General features: G+C 35.9%; 2 pseudogenes; both read left to right on the top strand.

Annotated features, from left to right (window-relative positions):
- The first annotated feature begins 7,840 nt into the window (after positions 1-7,840).
- LOC101424363 (inhibitor of Bruton tyrosine kinase-like) lies at positions 7,841-13,268 on the top strand (annotated as a pseudogene).
- A 47-nt stretch (positions 13,269-13,315) lies between these two features.
- On the top strand, positions 13,316-18,229 carry LOC139436173 (inhibitor of Bruton tyrosine kinase-like; annotated as a pseudogene).
- The last annotated feature ends 4,593 nt before the right edge of the window (positions 18,230-22,822 follow it).

Raw genomic sequence — 22,822 nt, 5'->3', positions numbered from 1 at the left:
TTAGATGTTCAAGAGAGGCTGACTTTAAGAAAGCAAAATGTCAAATATTATTAGGTTTGAACATTAAATTCTTTTAAAAGTGAGAAGAATTGTTTTTCCTAAACAATCAAGGACATGATAAGGTTAAATTACAAGAAGCTATTTTGATATAATAGACTTCCTTTTTTTAATATTGATTTTTCAGGAGGAAAAATTTTTAACCTTTCTCTGAAAGAGACTAATGATTTAAGAATCTTTGTCATTTTAACAGAGAATAAAATTTTAGTTTTGAATCATTGCAATACCTGATATTAAGGCTTTTAAAACTTTATAGATAAGCCTACAAAAATTCATATTCCATACACCTGCATATTCTACATTCATTTAAATATTGTCCCATCTTTTCCTTTTACTTAATAACCAGTCATTTTATCTTAGAACAAGATTACTTTCTTTTTCCTTAATAAAAAGAAAAACAACATTCTTTATATCTTTCAGTATTGTTACCAAATTGATTTTCAAAAATATCTCCAAGCAAGCCTCTTACAGCATACAATTACCAAAAATTAAATAAACTTGTCAGAATAATCATTAAATTTGTTATATGCAAGCATATCTTTTTTCTTTTACTTTCATATAGTTGTCCAGTTTAAAAGTTATTGGACTTTAAGAGCACCAATTGTATTAATATGGCTATCCAGATCTAAGTAGAATTAGCATGGGAACAAAATAGAGAATATTAATGTTGGTAATTTTTTTTCTTCTCTAGCAATATACTCATGAGACTTGAGTTTCTGGACTGGCCATGTGAAAGCTGGGCTCTGAGCCCCAGCAGAGTGGCAACTCCTACACTCCAGTTCCTTGGATTTACCCAGGTCAGTTAGCAGGGAGGTGAGGATGGTCAACCACCACACAAGGGAACAGAAAGTCTACAACTGCAAGAAGGAGAATTGCATCCATCAACCACATGGGATCTAACCCCCCTCTTGATTTAGAGGTGGAGTGGACATCACCATCATAGGTTTCACAAGATGGTGGAATAAAATACGGATTAGAGTGAATTTACTGGTATTCTACTATAGAACTATTGTGACTGTAGCAATGGGAGGAACTGTATCACTGATATGGAAAAAGTGGACATGGGAGTTGCTGAGGGTAGGGAGAGGGAAGAAGAGGTGTGATATGGGGGCATTTTCTGGACTTGGAATTGTCCTGAATGCTATTGCAGGGACAGATGCTGAACAATATATATCCCACCATAACCCACTGAATGGACTGGGGGAGAGTGTAAACTACCATGTAAACTATAATCATTGCAGTGTAACATTGCTCCAAAATGTATTCATCAAATGCAATGAATGTGCCACACTGATAAAAGATGTTGATGTGGTAGGAGGGGGGGTTGGGGAGTGGGGTATATGTGAAGCCCATGTTTTTTTAAATATAAAATTTTGTGTATTTTATGTATCTTTTAAAAAAGACAATAGGAGTTATTTTTTATCAAGAAATAGTGTTCTATACTATGAAATGCCTTCTGCATCAATTAAGAGGATCATATGATTTTTCTTCTGCAACTTATTAATCTGGTTTATTACACTAGTTGATTTTATAGTGCTGAACCACACTTACATACCAGAGGTAAAACTCACTTACTCTTGGTGTATCATACTTTTAATGTGCTATTTCATTCTCTTTTCAAGTATTTTGTTGGAGATTTTACATCTATATTCATTAGATATATCGGTGCATAATTTTCTTTTTTTTTTTTTGTAGTATCTTTCTCTGGTGTTGGAATTAGTCTGATGTTCACTTCATAGAATGAGTTTGGCAGCATTCTTTCCTGTTCAATTTTATTTTTTGAAGAGCTTGGGAAAATCAATATTTGTTCATCTTTGAATGATTGGTATTATTAACCTATAAAACCATCTGGTCCTGTACTTTTCATCTTCGGGAGGTTTTTGATTACTCTTTCAATTTTTTCACTTGTGATTGATTTGTTGAGGTGTCTTATTTCTTCTAAAGTCAGTGTAGGTGGCTCATGTGTTTACAGGAATTTATCCATCTCTTCTACATTGTCTATATTTTTTGCATAGAGTTGTTCATATTATACTCTTGTGATCTCTCTTGTTTCTACAGCATCAGTGGTAATGTCCCCCCTCTTACTTCCAATATTATTTATTAGTGTCTTCTCCATCTTTTGTTTTGTCTAGGTAAGTGTTTATCATTTTTTTATCTTCTCAAAGAACAAAATTTTTGTTTTGTTGATTTACTACTGTTTTATTTCCTCAATTTCTTTTATTTCTGCTCTGATCTTTACTATTTCTTCCCTTTGGCTTATTTTAGGATTAAGTTACTCTTCTTTTTCTAGTTTTTCCACATGTGCTGTTAGATCATCAATTTTATCTCTCTCTTTTGAAATATAAGCATTCAGGTCTATAAATTTCCTGTCAGCACTGCTTTTACAGGTATACAATAGGTTTTGATATGTTGTACTCTCATTTTTATTCATCTCAAAATATTTACTGAATTCTCTTCCAATTTCTCTTTGACCCACTTATTGTTTGATTGTGTTGTTTAATCTCCAATATTAATGAATTTTCCATTTTTATGTCCATTATTGATTTCCAGCTTCATTACCTTATAATGAGAGAACGTGTTTTGTATAATTTCAATCATTTTAAATTTAATGAGTCTTTTCTTGTGGCCCAACATATAGTCTACCTTGGAAAAGATCCGTGAGCACTTGAAAATAATGTGTATCTTGCTGTTTAGGGTGGAATAGTGCATAAACGTCTGTTAGGTCTAGTTCATTTATTGTATCATTAAAGTTCTCTTTTTCTTTATTTACCCTCTGTCCAGATGTTCTATCCAATACTGAGAGTGGTGTATTGAAATCTCCAACTAGTACTGAAGGGACATCTAATTTTCCCATTAACTTTGCCAGTGTGTGCATGCACCTCATTCATCTTGGGGCACTCAAGTTACATGCATAAATATTTAACATACTTACCTCTTCTGGTTCAATTGACACTTTTATTAATATATAATGACCTTTCTCATCACTTATAGCAGCTTTGCACTTAACATCTATTTTGTCCATATTAGTATCACTACTCCAGCTCATTTTTGGTTACTTTCTGCATGGAATAACTTTTTCCAAACTTGTTTTAACCTGGTTGTGTCCTTACATCTGATATGAGGCTCTTGTAGGCAAAAAATTGATGGGTCATATTTTTAATCCATTCTATCACTCTGTATCTTTTCATTGGAGAATTCAAGCAATTAACTTTCAATATTATAAATGTAAAGGCATTACTTAATCCATTTTGACCTCTGGCTTTTTGTTGTCATATCATACTATAGTTTATATTTTTATCCTTTCTAATATTCTCTATTTCTACACTCCTCTTCAAGTCTCTCACCCTTGTTTGGTTTAGTTTTTTCCTTTCAGCCTGCAGCACTCCCTTTAGAATCTCTTGTAATTCTGGTGTTTTGGTAATATATTCTATCAATTTTTGCTTTTCAGTGAATACTTTGAACCACCCCCCCTCCTTCTTTTTGAAGGACAGGTTGCTGGGCACAGATTTCTTGGCTTGTGGTTTTTCTCTTTCAAAACCTTAAATACGTCATACCACTTACTTTTCTCTCCTCCATGGTTTCTTTCTCTTTTTTTTTTTTTTTACTAGTTATATGTTTTCTTTTTTTATTTAATTTAATTTTTTTCCCTTTTTTAAATGTAACATTAAAAAAATATGAGGTTGCCATATACCCCCCACCCACCTCACCCCACTCCTCCCATGAGAGGTCAACACTTAATCTTTTCAAGTTTCCCTTATATGTGATGCTTTACTTTTCTCTTGCTGCTTTCACAATCTTCACTTCATCTCTGATATTTGCCATTCTGAATAGTATAGTAGGTGTATCAGAGTAGATCCATTTGTGTTTATTCTTTTTGGGGTATGTTGTCCTTCTTAGATACTAACATTTAAGATTTTCATAAGGTTAGGGAAGTTTTCAGTCATTATTTCCTCAAATATTCTTTCTTCCCCTTTCCATTGTCTTTTACTTCTGCAATGATGAAATGCATATGTTTTTGCATCCCATGCTGTCATTCAATTTCCTGAGACACTGTTCCACTTTTCCAATTTCTTTTTTTCTGGTACTATTTTTCTAGGTCAAATGTTCTGTTTTTAAAACCACTAATTTTGTCTTGAAGCAATAAAAAATGTTGATATGTGCCTCTAATGTATTTTTAATCCCACTCATTGTGCATTTCATAGCCATAAGGTCAGTTACTTTATTTTGCAGACTTTCATATTGTTCCTTATGCTCACAAGGTCTTCTTAATATCCTTTATCACTTTAGTAATATATTCTTTCAATTCTTTAAAAAGATCTTGTAGAGTTATGTGGTTATCAATTGATTAATTTTCTCAAATCCTGAATCTCTTCAAGATAGTTGTTTTGATTTTTGGCTGAGCCATCTCTTCTTATTATCTAGTATGACATATATATATGTTCTTGCTGATGTCTAGGCATCTGATATGTTGGTGAATTTATTCGGAGGGCCAATTTCTCTCTTTTTTTTTTTGCAAATTATTATTATTTTTCACAGTTCTTTGGTTCAACTTATCCTAAATCTTTAAATCACCCAGCTCAAATTTCCAAAATTGTGACAAGGACTCACTAATAAGTCATAGACTTTCTCCCAGTGTTGGGTTATAGAGACACTAAAAGCAGTTTCTCCTGGGTATACACAAACTCCAGCATCAACCACAGGTTCAGTAAAAGTGACAGAAGAGGCAGGTGTAGAAAGGTCACATCTGAGTGCAACTCGATCACACTCAGGAACACAAATTCCAAAGTGGGGCCCACTGACAAGGCACTGAACTCCAGAGCCAACTGACATGAATGTAGAACCTGTTTGTTTCCCTAGCCTTCAGGAGCACCAGTACCTGGGGTTGTATCTATAAGCATGACCCCACAGATCACCTCCTGACTCTTTTTTGAAGATTCTTAGCCATATAAAATCTTTTGTCTTTACCATTTCCTCTTTTTATTCAAGGTATTTTTTTAGTTGAATAACCAGTTATTGAATGATAGTAATCCTTCATCACCAGGGAGACTTACCCCAGAATTAGTGGCCCATGCTGGGGGGAAGATAATGCATTTACATGCTGAGTTTGGCTTAGAGAGTGGCCACATTTGAGCAACATAGAGGTTTTCAGGAGGTAACTCTTAGGCACCCTGCAGCTCTAGGCCTAGTTCAAATTTCAAGACAAAGGCTCATAAACATAGTCATCAGTATCAAGGACTCATCATTGGACCATCCTCTTCACTGATCTTTGCCCTTACTTGTATTCTATTATAGAACTATTTTAACTAGCAAGAAGAAACTCCAGCATTTATGTGGAGACAGTGGCCATCGTAGTTACTGAGGGCAGGAAGAGGAAAGAAGGAATGAAATGTTGGGGATTTGGGGGACTTGGAGTTGTTCTAAATGATATTGCAGGGACAGATGCTGGACATTATATATCCTGCAGTACCCCACTGAATGTACGTGGGGAGAGTGTAAACTACAATGTAAACTATAATGTATGTATTACAACAGTGCTCCAAGCTGTATTCACCAAATGAAATGGATGTGCCACAATGATGAAGGAGGTTGTTGATATGGAGGGTGGGGTGTGAAGTATGTGGGAACCTCTTATTTTTTAATGTAAATTTTTTGCAATCTATGTATCTTCAAAAATACAATAAAAATAAATCCTTATATAAAATTTTTCTTTAATATAAAAATAAAATAAAAGGAGCTTTTGTCCATGTAATTTTCAGATTTGCCAGCAGGTGGCGCTTGTTGATGCACCTTTCCTAGAAAAGTGTATCTCTCAGGTTTCCTTTGTTTTTGTCTGGCCAAGGCTGAGATTCAAAGTGGAATCTGTCAGCCAAAACCACTGTAGAAAAGCCCCAAGAATCCCTTCCCTTTTCCCTTGTAATGTGACAGGGAGGAAGACCACTGCTCCCTTTTCAGTCAGCTGAAATGAGTAGGGGTTTTACCCCCACTGAATATCTTGTTGATGCAGGAGGTGAACTCTTCCTTGTGGCTCAGAGTGTTAATAACTCACAGTATTTTTTGGCTTCTTCATCTCTCTGTCACTTACCTTCAGGGAGTTGTAAAGCCCTGTCCTGATGTGCTGACACCTCAAAACATGTCCTTCAGGCAACCTTTGGCTGCTTCTCTATTGTTTTTGTGGGACAGAGCTTTTTCAGTTTTCTCTGTTGCCATGTCCCCACAATTCATGGATCATACACTTCTATACATTTTGACAAAATTTAGCACGGCCTGTATCCATCATTGCAAGTTCCTTTTAAACAAATCCAAAATCCCAAGAATGCCCCATGATCCATCTATTTTATTCCTCATTTCACCTCCCCTAAAAACCCATGGGAACAACTAAGTTTCACTCCTTAAAGAACAAAATTCAAAGTTACTTGCAACAACATCGAAGGATTGATATACTGGTCAGTTTTCCTATATTAGGTAATGCCTATGCTCCTGACATGGGACATGACTCCCAGGGATGAGCATCCATGGTACTGACAGATAATTATCATGAACCAAGCAGCAATGCAATTGGCAAAAGACTATGACCAAAAGTGATAATGGGTAAAAATAAATGAGTTTATAAGGTTAAGCAATTTTAAAGTGAGTCAGGAAGTCATTCTAGAGGTTATGCTAACGCACATCTCAGAAGGATCTCATTGACTACCACAGTATATATTGCCTCAAATAACAGGGCTCTTGATGGTTCTGGAGACATCCAAACACCGCAGGCAGAGGAGACAGCTCAGGAGTATGGTGTCCTTTCAATGGGCCCTACTTTGGAATTTGTGCTCTTCAGTGTGACAGACTTGGACTACTTTATAGTTTCCATATGTATGGCCTTTCCACATCTTCTTTTTAAATCTATAGTTAGTGATAGAGTTGATAGGTAAGTGTCCAAGAGACTTCAATCTTTCAGCTGCCCATGTGCCAACTGAGCTGGGAATCATAAAAGAATTGCAACACCTACACAACAGTTCAGTGAATTCACCCTGGACAAATAACATGGTGGTGATGATAGACAGCCACCATCCCTATGAACAGAGAAAGTCTGCAACTACAAGTCAGATAGTCCCATCCATCTGCCCCATGTGATCTAACAATACCCTCAATTAGAGGCAGAAAGGTCATCACCATCTCACAATCCTCAGTATTGGGGAATGAATGATGGATTAGAGTAGACTTACTCTTATTCTGCTATAGACTTACAGTTATTCTAGCAATGGAAGAAATTTTATCATTGATGTGGAGGCAGTGGTCACCCGAGATTCTGAGGAAGGGAGTGGGGAAAATGAATGTATTATGGGGGCATTTTAGGACATTGAGATTGTTCTGAATGATATTGCAATGACAGATACATGTTATTATAAACCTTGTCATAACTTAAAAAATTATGTGGGAGAGAGCATAAACTATAACTTAAACTATAGTCCATGCTTAGTGGCAATGCTCCAATAAGTGCTCATCAATTGTAACAAGTGTACCACACTAATGAAGGATGTTGTTTTTGTGGGAAAATGTGGGAGAAGTAAGGAGTGGGTCGTATGGGAATTATACTATATTTTTATGTAACATTCATGTATTCTAAGAATCTTTTTTAAAAAGTACATAAAATAAATACATAAAACCATATTAAAATTTTAAACTAGAAGTGACTATTTATTTTCTGTAATTCATCCTGAATATACTCTTGTGTTTGGCTTTTTATTTTATTAGTCTTAGCTGACCATGCTAAATAATTCAGCAGTATAAATACATTATGATTAATTCTTCCATCCCTGACTGCACATTAAAATGTCCATCCCTGAAGCATGCTTTTGATGTCCTTTCAGTGATAACAAATGGAAGTGAAACCTAGAATTGTTTTTTTTTCCCTCTCCGTTCATTGTTACAATGCTGTAACTCTTAAGGATGCCTTCATTAGGAATGCCCTCCACCTTGTTTCCTCTTATGGAAAGAAAAAGTTGTTAGATTGGGTTATGGAGAAAATAGTTGTTTCACTGGGGAAAGACAAGGATTCAGGTGGCCTACTTTGCACAGAAGGATATTTTATGGACATATTTATTGTGTTAAGTTTCTATGAATACAAGGTTTTAATCTATATATTCAAGGAAAAGAATTTTCAACTTTAGATCTTGTAATGAACAGAGACCAAGTCATGTAGTATTCAAGAATACTGATTCTACAGATCACTATGCTTGAGAAAATATAAATTTCTCCTTTGGTCATGGTAGACATGATAGCAAAGGTTGTCCAAAATTAGTGGTTCTGTTCTCCAAAAGTAGGGTTTGTATCAAGGAGGGAGAATTTTATAAATTTCACTCAGTGCTTCTGTCTCAAAAATGGCATGTTTATATCTGTAGTCATGGACCTGGTGGATGTAAAAGACATAGAAATGTGAAGAGATATGCTTGGTCTCCAGGCTTGTGGAAAGACTGAGCAGCCATAATTGTTCCAAAGTGGCAGCTACTTAGGACTCTACCATTGAATTATCTGAAGGTCATTATCTTTAAAGATTTGGATTAAATAATTTTCATCAGTTAGGAATTATTCCTCCATTATCCTCCAGATTTACTGTACTGAGACAGATGCAGGAAAAATATCTGAAAGGGAGAAAAGTCATTGGAGTCACAGCAGGCAGGTTTCATTCATGGCTGTGGACTAGATAAGTGATTCACGCGATGGGACCAAATAGTGTACAATTTGTTTTTTTACTAGATCCTAATGGAGAAAATCATGCAACTGCTCCTTGCCACTTCTCTGCATCATAAAAGCATCACACTCCTTTTTTTTGCTCCAAGTGTTGGGGACACAGTCTGTGTTACAACAAGGAGATATTTACTTAATTGCAGATAATAAGTACAAGAAAATTGTCTATAAATAAATAAACTTGAAAAAATTACTTGTGTCTGGAGGGGAATATGTAGCATAAGGTTCATCCTGAATATTTAAAAGAAAATAAGAGTAATAAATTGCATTATTGTACTGGATGAAGCTGGGAGGGAATTCATGGAAATAATTCAGCAGCTGTGTAAAACAATGTCAAAGGAACTATCCATGCCAGGTCTTCCTTTCTGATATTGCTTTAAATAGAAATGAAAATGTCTTTGCCATTAAAGATGAAAGGATTTAGAGGGTAATGGTTTGAAGGATAAAGAAAACAATTTGGAAAGAAAAGCAGACATTTTTCAGTCCTTCATAAATTACCCATCATATGTTTCTTTTGTCTCTGAAATAAATACCAACCATATATAAAAGATTTAAGCTTGGTAAGCTTATGTTTTGCCCCATAGTTTTTTTTTAATCTCAAATTTATTTTATTTTTTTATTGTTCTCATTTTTAAATTTATTAAATTATAACATTCATACACAAACATACATAAACAATAATTTTACAGTAATATATGTGAACTTACAAAACACACATATATAGCATCATACACATCATATATTACCCTCATACATTAACCTACCATCAAAACATTGCCTTGTTGTTAAGTATTTTTATTAAATTGCCTTTTTTTCAAAATACATAGATGACAAAAAATGTTACCACACTCCACCATTCCTCCCACATCAATAACCATTAATAACCTCTTTCATTATTGTGGCACATTCATTGCATTTGGTGAATACATTTTGGAGCACTGCTGTACCACATAGACTATAATTTACATTGTAATTTACATTCTCACCCAGAACATTCAGTGGGTTATGACAGGATATATAATGTCCAACATCTGTCCCTGCAATAGCATTTAGGACAATTCCAAGTCCTGAAAATGCCCTCACATCTCATCTCTTCTTTCAGCTCCCTGCCCTCAGCAACTACCATGGCCACATTCTCTAGATCAATGCTACAGTTTCTTGCATTACTAATCATAATAGTTCTATAGTAGAATACCAGTAAGTTCACTCTAATCCATATTTTATTCCTCCATCCTGTGGACTTGGGGTGGTGATGTCCCCTCCTCCTTTATTTCAAGAGGGGGCATTGATCCCACATCACTGATGGATATGATTCTCCTGCTTGGAGTTGTATGCACTCAGTTCCCTGGTAAGTTGATCATTTTCACCTCACTGGTAGCTGACCTGTGGAAGTCCAACAAACTGGAGAGTAAGAGCTGCAACTTTGCTGAGGCTCAGGGCCCAGTTAGCACATGGCCAGTCCAGAGATTGAAGTCTCCTGGGTATACACCAACCACAGGTTCAGTAAGAGTGACAGAAAAGGCATGTGTAGAATGTTCACATCTGAGTCCAACTCCATCACACTCAACAACACAAATTTCAAAGTAGGGCTCACTGACAAGGCACTGAAATCCAGAGCCCACTGCCATGAACCTGTTTGTCTCCATTACCCTCTAGAGAACAAGAACTGGGTTTGTATCTACTTGGCTATCTCTTGGATCTTGCTGATGACATCCTGACTCTTTTTTGAACCCTATAGCTTTTAATGTCAGTGCAGATCCAAGTGGATCCAGCTTTGCAACCCTACAGTCAGATACTTAAATAAGTCTTTATGAAATTCCCACTGTGACCTTATCATCCCTTTTTGAAAATTTTGTCAAAGTGTTGAGTTAAAGAACAAAATGCACAACATCCACAATTTGACATTTCTAACTGGGAATAGAATTTTCCCTGCACATGAATAAATTTAGGCAGTGCATTTTGTCATTTTTTTAGATTTAAAAAAAAAATTCAGATGGGACTACTTTAGACTTTACAGATATTTAACAGAAAAATAAAGATTCTGCAGGATGTCATTTATTTGTGGTACAGGATTTCTTGTGTTGTTATAATACTTTTACCAATTTATATATACAGACAGTTGTGAATTTTAAATCATGGCTCTAAACCAAGAATAAATTTAAACAAACACTGAAGAAAGTCTGGGCACTCCAAAATCTAATTTGTATAAATTGAACTGCTATGAAGAAAATAATCAGAAGCCAACATTTAAAGTTTATAAAAGTAATCGAACACCTATAATTAATGAAAGGTAGAAAAATAAATCCAAATCTTCCAAAAAAGGAAAAAGTATTGGGGATGATGATCCCGTAAGAGTGTTACAAAATCATGTAAAATATTTTTTCTTCAGTAATTTGATTAATAAGTTAGATGGAGTCAGATTTTTATACCATTTAGTTAATGATCTTAGATTACATAAATGTTGCATGGAAAAATGTAGGGAATTCCCATATGCCCTGCTCCCTATCCCTCCCATATTTTCATACATCAGCAACATCCTTGGTTAGTAAGTTAAATTCTCAAAACTTGAGGATCAAATTTCATAGCATTGCTACTAAATGTGGATTAGAGTTTATGTTGAAGTTTGCACTTTCTCAAGCACAATTTTGTAAGTTATAGTAAGATATAAAATGGTCTTTAAATGTTATTGCAATGCTATTTAAAACAATTTCAATGTCCCCAAAATGCTCTGATATTACACCTATTTTCCCCTCTCCCTTCCTTCAGAACCTCTGGTGACCATTGCCTCCACATCAATGATAAAATTTCTTCCACTGCTAGAATCACTATAAGTCTATAGCAGAATAAAGGTAAAGCTACTCTAATCTATTACTCATTCCCCAGTCCTGAGGATTCTGAGATGCTGAAGACTTTTCTTCCCCTAATTGAGAGGGGGCATAGATCCCATTGAACAGATGGATGGGACTATCTTACTTGTAGTTGCAAACTTTCTCTGTTCCTTCTGATGTTTATTATCCATCATAATCTTGTTATTTTCCTGGGTGAATCCAATGAAATGGATAGCAGGTTTTGCTATGCTGTTGAAGTTCAGGATTCAACTGACACATGGAAAACCCTATCTTTGGGCATACACTTATCAGCTCTAGTAATAGCTATACGTTCAAATAGAAGGTGAAGAAGAGCCATGTGCAGGGAAATGACAACTTAGTCAAACTCTGTCACACACCAAAGTTGTGACTACTGGCAGTGTACCAAACTCCTGACCAATATGCTCTGCCTATCTTCCGGACCCTCAGAAGCCTTGCTATTTGAGGCAATATTTAATTTGGCAGGCAATGAGATCCTCCTGAGATGTACCTAAGCATAACTTCTGGAATGATCTCCCAACTCACTTGCAAGTCTCTTAGGTATATAAACTCATTTGTCTTTACCATTTCTGCCTTTGAAACAAGGTTTATTTTTCCAGTTGTATTGCTAGTTGATTCTTGGTAGTAATCACTTGATGTTAGGGAGGCTTATTCCAGGGAGTCATGTCCCATGATAAGGGGAGGTTAATACATTCATGTGCTGAGTTTTGCTTAGAGAAAGGCCACATTTGAGCAACAAAAAGGCTCTCAAGAAGTAACTCTTAGCACCATATAATATTAGGCTAAGTTGCAATTTTCAAAGACAAAGGTTCATAGGAAGAGTTCTCACTATCAAAGGCCTATCAATATTCCATCCTCCTTTACTAGTCACTGTTCTCTGTTGGAGTCAGATTTGAAAATGAAAAAAAAAAACTTAATGTTATCACAAGAAAATTGGTGATAAACCAAACTTCAAACAGGAAAAAACGTTCATTTCTATGTCATGTTACCATGACGTCAGTGGAAGTCAGTGGATTGAATAGAACTTCCTTGTCATAAAAATGTTCTTTATGCCACACAAATATTTTCATAGTATACTGAGTAGCTAGTGGATTGAGACTTCCAGCTTGCACCTCTGGAAATGCCAATTAATTCTGACATACTCCATGTTATTTTAGACTACCTCTATACTAAAAAGGCTGTGGTGATAAAAGTATCTCAAAATATGGATTTTTAATTGCAGTGTACTTGAGGTGGCTGAACAATTTCCTATATCTTAATTGAAAAAGATCTGTGAAGTAGCATTATCTGAAAAAATTATCCTTAAGGATGCCATGTACTACTTGAATTTGCAGCAATATCTTATGTTGAACAGTCTAAACTGTCTTGTTTGGAGTTTATATGACTACTATAACAGCTTTACTTGAAGCAAGGTAACTTGATGTTTGCAGTGAGGCTCAATTGAAGGATCTTTCTGTGTTTGATTAAAAATGATTTCAATGATAGAAGTAGCAAGATGGGCTACATATTTGCTGTTTGGAAGTGGAAGATGGAGATATCTATTTTAAATAAGAAATAAGAATGGAACAAAATTATATGGAATCTATTTTCAAGAAAACAATAACAGGTTGAGCAAGGCCAGTGGGTTAGGCAGATAAGGCTCAGCTCTCACTAAAACAATGGAGAAAGAGCCAGAGGCTGCCTTGGGAATCTGCTTTGGAGTACAGAAAGCCAGGTGATGCTTCACAACTCCCAGAAGAGTGAGGGTCAGAGAGATGATAAAGTCAAAACAATGATTCAAGATTTATTAAACCTCTCAGCCCCTGGGAAGGGTGCCTTTCCCCCACCCCAGAGATATTAAGTGAGGCTAAAATTCATGGTGAATTGTATCTAGCTGAGAGGAGGGCAGATGTCTTCCACCATGCCAGATCCTTTGTATATATATAGAATGGGAAGAGACTCAGAGTCATCTATGACAATACAGGACAGATAGGGAAGCCAGGGTAAAATCATGGGTTGATTGCCTCAGTGGTTAAGAATGGCACACCTGGCTGGGCCCTGAGCCTCAGCAGAGTTCCAACTTATACTCTCTGGTTCATTGGACTTACCCAGGTCAGTTAACAGGGAGGTGAAAATGGTCAACCACCATGCCAGGGAACCAAGAGTGCTTACAACTACAAGCAGGAGAATTGTATCCATCATCCATATGGAATCTAAGCCCACTCTCAATATAGAGGTGGAGTGGACATCACCATCCCAGGGTCCACAGGATTGAGGAATAAAATATGGATTAGAATGGACTTACTGATACTCTGCTATGGAAGTATTGTGACTAGTAATAGAAAAAATTGTAGCACTGAAGTGGAGAAAGTGGCCATGGTAGTTGCTGAGGGCAGGGAGAGAGAAGAAGAGATGTTATGTGGGGGCATTTTTGGAACTTGGAGTTGTTGTCCTAAATGATAGTGCAGAGACAGTTGCTGGACATTATATAACCTGCCATAACCCACTGAATGTACTAGGGGAGAATGTAAACTACAATGAAAGCTATTATCCATGTGGGGCAGCAGAGCTCCAAAATGTATTCACCAAATGCACTGAATGTGCCACAATGATGAAAGAGGTTATTGATGTGGGAGATGGGAGGTGAGGTGAGGGGAGTGATAGGTATATGGATACCTCTTATATTTTTTGAATGTAACAATAAAAAAAAAGAGATCATAGAACCAAAAAAATAAAAATAAAAATAAAGATATATAATACTTTTTTAAAAAGTGGCATACATATCCCAACCTCTAGGTGGATAACTGAGGTGTAACCATTGGGTCCCTGCTCCAAACAGGAGTATGATGGCAGGTGTCCTGTGAGGAACAGGGGTCTGGGAAGGTGGAAAGTGATTTCTTAGTGGTAAGTTTAGTCAGAACTACCCCCCTTGAATATCTGGCAACATGGCAAGTGAGGGTTGCTAGTTTGGAGTTTTGAATATCTGGGCATTCAGTAGAGGGCACACCTTGACAGGCTTCAAGGGAGGGTGTGAGTGTTCACCTTGCCATAGTGTGTTATATCAGTGGATGGAGACACACATCATGAGTGGCAGGGTGGTGAACTCCCAGCTTGGGACAACCTGCTATGTTCTCAGAGAGACAAGTGGGTGTCTATCAAGAGCAGAGGTGGTGCTCAGTAAGAGAGGACAGAACAGTGTATCAAGCCCTCAGTATTGTTGCAAGTAACTATGAATACTGTCCTTCAAGGAGTGAAGCCTGATGTTTACCATGTGTTCCAAGGGCAGTAGAGGGAGGAATAGGATAAATGGAACTAGGGACATTTTAGTGATGATGGAAATGTTTTACATGATCTCACTATGATGGGTACAGGCCATGTCATATTGTATCAAATTTTATAAAAGTATATGGTCCAAAATATAAACCATAAAGTAAGCCATTGACCATTGTTGGTAGGTATGTTTCAATATTTGTTTATCAATTGTAACAAACACCACCCACATATAAAATGCTATTAATATAAGGATAGAGAAAAGGGGGAGGATGTTGGATATATGGGAATCCTCTGCATTCAAAAAATGATTTTTCTATAACCTAAAATTTCTTTGAGGACAAAATGAAAAAAAAAAGACATGGAGACAATAAATGGAAGACAATATCACTGTACATATAGAACAAGAGATCATACTGTAATGAAAGGCAAAATGTCAAAATTAAAAAAAAATATTTCCCATTATTTTTTACTCTGCAAAATTTTTATGTTTTTATTTTTAAATTTTTTTTGGAATTTAACTCATTTTTAAAACAGTCATTTTTCATTGTCTTATTAATTGTATTTGGTTAATTTATTCGCTTTATTTTTGAAGTTTTGGATCACTGAATGGTTACAACTGTATCAGGGGAGAATCATTGGTGCAGAGTGACAGTGATGTACGATACATGGGAGAAAGCTCACCTGGGCATACATATAAGGCATCTAAAGGTGTTCAGATATTCATGGGGTATTGTCATAGTGGGTGGTGATTCACACAGAAATCAAATTAATATCAAATTCTCATCCTGGGAGCTCTGCTACATCCTGTAGTGGATCAGCAGGAATCCCCCAAGTACAGAGGCAATGACTAGTGAAGGAATATGGTTTATTGACAGGTCCTTGATATTAATGACTGTGCATGTGAACCTTTGCTCTTGAAATTGAAAATTAGCGTAGTGTCATAGCGTGCATAAGAGTTGCCTCTGGGAATCTCCCTTTTGCTCAAATGTGGCCTCTCTCTAGACTGAAATCAGTATATAAATACATTACCTTCCCCCCAGCATGGTATTAGCCTCCCTGGCACTGAGAAATGACTACCAAGCACCAACTGAAAATACAACTGAAAAAGAACTTGACCCAAAGAGGGAAAAGTTAAAGACAAATGAGTCTGAATGGCTAAAAGACTTCAAAGTGATTTGGGAAGTCATTCCAGAGGTTACACTTATCCACTTTCAGCAGAATTTCATTGACTGATAAAGTAGATACTACCTCAAATAGCCAGACTTCTTAGGGTTCTGGAGACATCCAGAAACTTTAGTCAGGGCAGATAGCACAGGAGTTTGGTACTTGGGATTTGGCCCTACTTTGATATTCATTATCTCCAGTGTGACAGAGTTGGACTCAGTTGTGGTTTCCCTACACATGACTCTTCTGTCATATTTTAACGTAAAAGTAGTATTAGACTTGGTATGTGTCTGTCAAAGTTACTTAAGTCTTTGGCTCTCCATGTGTCTGCTAAGTCCTTAGTCTCCACAAAGTTGCAACACTTATTCTCCAGTTCATTGGTCTCATCCAGGACAAATAACAAGGAAGTGATGATGGACAACTACCATACCAAGGAACCAAGAGAGTTTACAACTGGCAAGCAAGAAAGTCCCATCCAGTGGCCATATGGGATTTCAAGTTCCCCTCAATTAGACATGGAGTGAATATCACCATTGAAGAAGCCTCAGAATTGGGGAATGAACTCTGGAATAAAGTAGACTTACTGGTATTTTACTATAGACATATTGTAATTCTACGAATGGAAGAAATTATATCACTGATGTGGAGATAGTGACCACTGGAAGTTCTGAGATCAGTGAAAGGAAAAAACAGGTGCAATGCAAAGGCAAGTTCAGGACTTGAGAATTGTCCTAAATGGCATTGTAATGACAGATGCAGGCCATTATATGTCTTGCAATAACCTACAGAATTGGGTGGGTGAGAGAATAAGTTATAATGCAAACTATAATACACACTTAGTGGCAATGTTCCAAAATGTGTTCATCAATGGCAATGAATGTAACTCACTAAGAAGGGTGTTGTTAATATGGGGAAATCTGAGAAGTGTAGGGAGCAGGGCATATGGGAATCCCCTATATTATTTATATGATATTTGTGTAATCTAGGTACCTTTAAAAATAAAATAAAGAAAGCAGTAACAAAAGCACAGAGAATCCATATAAGTTTTCAGATAGTACTAGAACTTAACAAAGCCTTGGATATTTTTCAGAGTCCATCACCTACAAGATCATTAAACACAGTAGGATCAATTCTGTAGAATCTCTTCCAGAACTGTTGCCATCAGACTCTAAAGGAAGATATACAGGAGTGGGTAGATCTAGAGATTTACAGTTACCTGATTTCACTACAGGAATCCATTCAGTTAAACCTGAGGGAAAAGTTAAACCATATATTAATGGCATACATTTTGTATATTCTAGGAAGATTTAAAAACAAGAAAAAAAATCCTGAGCAATTAATGTAACTGCTCCAATGCCCTCTTTCCAGTAACAGAATTGATAATAACAACTCTTCTGGTTGGGTTGCTGGCTCTTTCAGTCTTGTCATCCCTCCTATAATCCAAGAATGATCACAGAAATTGAAGAAGCTATACAGAAATGTGGAGCTACACCAAAGACAATTTGGGTAAAATGATTTCTCATGGAATTAAATTTTCACAGAAGCAATGAAAAAATGATTGTATTGACTGCCAAAGAGTACAATTTATAAAGGAACACCTTGGAAACAGGTTTAACTGTATCTTCAAAAGTCCCCAAATCAGTGAATGTATGGGCATCTTTTTTTCTTTCTGATTCATTGAAGTCATTCTGAGATTTTTTCCTAGATGAAAAAACAAAAAACAAAAACAACTATTATGTGCCATAGTTCAGGAGATAACTTCAAAATAGATTTTTAAAGGAATTGAAAATTCCCAGTCTCAATAGTTGTAAGATTGTCCACTCATTGTGCCCCAGGACCAGAAGACAACCACATTTCAGATTTACCACTTTTTGACAATCTCAATCCTTTCCTAACTTCTTCATTGACTGTGTCTTTCACAGAAGCCCCAGTCATTTCACATCTTCATAAAAGAAAGACAGCAAGCAGCATTTATCAGAAATTGAGTATATCCCATGGCTCTGATTTTGGTTGAGAAGCATGCTATACAAGATTTATTGGTTCTCTATGAGGCATTTGACCACCCTGATGAGTATGTTACTGTTGAAAAGTAGCTGTAGGGACAGATAGAATTATCTATGCAAAATGAGCATGGATGTATTCCATTGTGGAGTTGAAATGCATTTTTCATAACTGTGATGTTTATAATATTTTTTAAAATCTATGGGGAAAAGTTCTTAAAGTTTGGCAAGAAATCATTCTAGAGAGAATAAGAAAAGATCTAATTTCTTTATTGCAGCTTAAGCATAGAATGCTTAAATAACTCAAAATAAATTCATCAAAATTGTGATATTAGGAACATTTTTGTAGAAGTATATTTGAGGAAATACTCATTAGGTTAATTTTCAATAGAATTATTTGCTCTGAATAAACTTACTAAGATAACATAAGTGATTTAAGAATGATGCATTAAAATTTTTGAGAATTTGGGATAAATAATTAGAAGATTTTGCCAAATATCTACTGTCACTTATTTTCTTTTTTATTTTCAACATTCTGAATCAAGATATATATATATGTATATATATATAATTCATACATATATAAAGTATATATTGTAACAGTGTTTTAGTTTTTCTATGATAGGTATTTATGGGTAAAATGATCCATTAATTATTATTGATATAATAGATTAACATGTTCTTAGTTTTGACACTTTTTGTTTTATTATTTTAGGAGATCCTTTTCTTTTGTAATGTTTCCTGCATTATTTTCCATGTTATTTTTATTATCATTATTTGATCATTTGGACTGAAATGAGATTTTTTAAAAGGAGGCTGATGAAACCAGTTTTAATATCCACTAAGACAACATTTAAAGTTAATGCCCTGATTGAAGAGTTCTGTGTAGTTAAATGAATGAACCCTCCCTAAAATGACAAACTTGGGGTTCTAAGGGTCCAAGAGTATAATAATCTGAGTTCTAGCTATAATCAAAAGCTCTGGGATAATTCAATTATTGCTGTAAGCAATTGCACTCATTCTCTCCTTCAATAATCTTCTGTGGCTAATCAGCAATCTGCCCTTCTGTGCCCTCTGCATAGCTCTAAAAGCCTTTATTTACACTCAGTTGCAAAGTCATGTTCTTATATCTTTCCTTAATTTTTGTTACAAACATTAGAAGAGAAAGAAGTGGAAATGAAGCTTGGATCTCTCATCTTTGGAAATTTTGATTGAGGAGAGGAGTTTTTTACCTTATGTAACTCTTTTACTATTGGATTCGTCCCTTAGACCTTGTGCTTACACTTCATTTCAAGTGTTACTATTTCCCTCTGCATTAAGGAAAGTACTCCTGGAAAAAAATTATTCAATGTAAAAGCCTGTGAGAAGTGGCATAGTTTACAGCTCATCCATGAGCTTTCCTATTGTTTAAAATTTGCTTTTCTGATGATCAATATGTATATCACTCAATATATGTAAGTCGCAATTGGTGAGTAAGTGGTTGAAATTACAGTGTTGGGAATGCTCTTTTTGTAATATGGCAAGGAAGGGTTACTGATTTAGGGTGTTGAATAAAGGGGTGCTTTGGGACAGGGCACACCTGGGGCAGGCTTCTAGGTAGTTTGTGTGTGTTCTTCTTGTCATTTTTCATTATATCACTGCATGGAGACCCACATTATATCACTGCGTGTTGGACTCCCATCCTGGATAGGCCCGCTATGTTCTCAGAGAGGCAGGAGCCTCTCAATAACTAGTGTGGTGCCTAATAGACGAGTACAGACCAGTGTGACTAGGCTTCAATGTTCTTGCAAGTATCCATGAATCTTATCTTTCAAGAAGTGAAGTCTGGTTGTTGCCAAGGATCCCAAGGGGAAGAGGAGTGAGAATAGAATAGATGGAGCTGTGAGTATTTTGTGGGCAATGGAAGTTTTCTACATAATCTTGCAATGATGGATACAGGCCATGTTAAATTCCATCAAAATTTATAAAATGTATGGTCCAAGTCCAAAATATAAACCATAATGTAATGTAAACCATTGACCATGGATACTAGTTATGTTTCAATATCTGTTCATCCATTGTAACAAATGTACCATCCACAAATAAAATGTTATTAATAGTGGAAGCAGGATAAGGGGGAGGATGTTGGGTATATGGGAGTACCCTGTGTTCTCTATGTGACTTTCCTATAACCTAAAACTTCTTTGAAAACAAAATGAATAAAGCAAGACATTGGGTGAATGAGTGAAAGAAAAAGTTACAGTACATACAGACCAACAGATCTTACATTGATGAAAGCAAAAATGTAAAAAAAAATTTTTAAAATGTTTTCATTATTTTTTTGCTGTCCCAAAGTTTTTTTTCAAAATTTTTGCATTGCATTTCTTATTTTTAAAACTATTATTATTAATTTATTTTATTATTAACTTTATTAGTTTAATTGGCTTCATTTTGGAAGAAGATTTGAACTACAGAAGGTTTACAATTGCAGCAGCAGAGGATCATTGGTGTAGAGTATCAGTGATGGGGATAAAGGAGAAGTTCACCTGGGCATATATATAAGGCCTATAAATATATTCAAACATTCATAGGGCATTGTCAGGTTAGGTGGAGATTCACACAAAACCAAATGAATATCAAATTCCCATCCTGGGGAGTTCTGCCACATTATCTGATGGAGTGGCAAGAATCCCCTAAGTACAGGGGCAATGACACGTGAAGGAGAATGGTTCATGGATGGGCCCTTGATATTGATGACTGCCCTTGTGAAGCCTTACTCTTGAAATTGAAACTAAGCCTAGTATTATAGAATATCTAAGAGTTACCTCCTGGGAGCCTTTTTTTTTTTTTTTTTTTTGCTCATATGTGACCTCTCTCTAAGCTGATCTCAGCACATAAATGCAATAACTTCCTTCCAGCATGGGATATGACTCCCTGGAATGAGCCTATCTGGCCTCAGGGATTATTACAAAGAACCAACTATCAATGCAACTGGAAAAAGACCTTGATCAAATGGGGAAAAGGTACAGACAAATGAGTTTATATGGCTAAGAGACTTCAAAATGACTTAGGAGGTCATTCCAGAGGTTGCAATTATGCACATCTCAGCAGAATCTTATTGAATGCCAAAGTAGATATTACCCCAAATAGTGGGGCTCCTAAGGACTGTGGAGACATCCAGACATCATAGTCAGGGCAGATAACTCAGGAGTTTTGTGTGTTGCCTGTGAGCCCTACTTTGGAATTTATGCTCCCCATGTGACATCATTGGATTCAGTTGTGGTTTCCCTACACATTTTATTCTCCCTTCTCTTTGAACTTATAATTAATACTAGAGGTGATAGATGCACATCCAAGAGACTTAAATATTTGGCTGTCCATGTGCCAGATGGGGCCCTTAATCTCAACTGAGTTGCAACACCTACTCTCCAGTTCATTGGACTCATACAGGAAAACTAACAAGGAGGAGAAGATGGGCAACCACCATACCAAGGAACCAGGAAAGCCTATAACTTCAAGCAAGAAAGTCCCATTCATTAGCCATGTGGGTTTGAAGCCCCCTCTTAATTAGATGTGGAGTGGACATTTTCATCTCTGAAAACCCAGGATTGGGGAATGAACTATGGACTAAAGTAGACTTACTGATATTTTACTATAGGCTTATAATACTACCAATGGAAGAAATTATATAATTATGTGGAGACAGTGGCTACTGGGGGTTCTGAAGGCAGTGAGAGAGAAAAACAGGTGTAATATGGGGGCATTCTGGGGACTTGGGAATCATCATTCATGATATTGCAGTGACAGATACAGGCCATCATACATCTGGCCATAACCTACAGTATTGTGTAGGAGAGAGTGAAAGCTACAATGTAAATTCTAATACATGCTCAATGGCAATGTTCCAAAATATGTTAAAAGTTTGCAATTAATATACTACACTAGTGAAGGATGTTGTTAATGTGGGAAAATGTGGGAGTTGTGGGAATTGGGCCATATTGGGATCCCCTATATTTTTAAGTAATGTTTATTTAATCTAAGTACCTTAAAAAAGAAATTCCTTGAAAAGTGGTCATCAGGGTCTGCTCAAGTGCTAAAGAAAGAGAATGTAGTTATCCCCATTTGATTACTTTATCATCTTTAGCACCTTTCCTTCTTTTTCGGACTGTTATATTCAAAGTGTTTTTAATGTGTCACTTTGTTGTTTCTTTAGCAGGTCAGATATTTTTAGTCTTGAAAGTTGGAAATACAGTATATGTACAAACATCATTTTCTGCACCAGGGTTCACTATGTTCTACAGCCTCAGGCTTCACTTTTTAGTTTTCTTTCTAGATATATACATGACCTTATACTTTCTGTTTCAACCATCACCCTACTCAAATTTTATCACTGATATTTACAAACACTTCAATATAATTCCAACATTTCTATCCATTTCCTTCTTTACTTTGGATATTCTCAGGACTCCTTTTTGTTATTTGTTCTTTCTGGACTAACTGTTGGTTAACAGTTTCTCTGCTTTTCTTTCATCATTATTCCATCAAGTCTAACCATTTAATTTCTATATCTCATTATCTTTCTTATGTCAAGCTTTATGTATCCAATCATCTAATTTAATTCTATAATTGGATGTCTAATAAGGATCTCAAATTTCCAAGAGTGGTTTCCTTAACTTATCCAGCACAAACATTGCTCACCTATGTAATTTGTTGGAAACTCTCTCATTTCTGATCTTTAGATTCATATTCCCTTCCTAAAAATTAAAAACA

The sequence above is a fragment of the Dasypus novemcinctus genome, chromosome 16 (assembly GCF_030445035.2).
Source record: "Dasypus novemcinctus isolate mDasNov1 chromosome 16, mDasNov1.1.hap2, whole genome shotgun sequence".
In the NCBI taxonomy this organism is placed as follows: Eukaryota; Metazoa; Chordata; class Mammalia; order Cingulata; family Dasypodidae; genus Dasypus; species Dasypus novemcinctus.
This window is presented reverse-complemented; position numbering and strand designations above follow the sequence as displayed.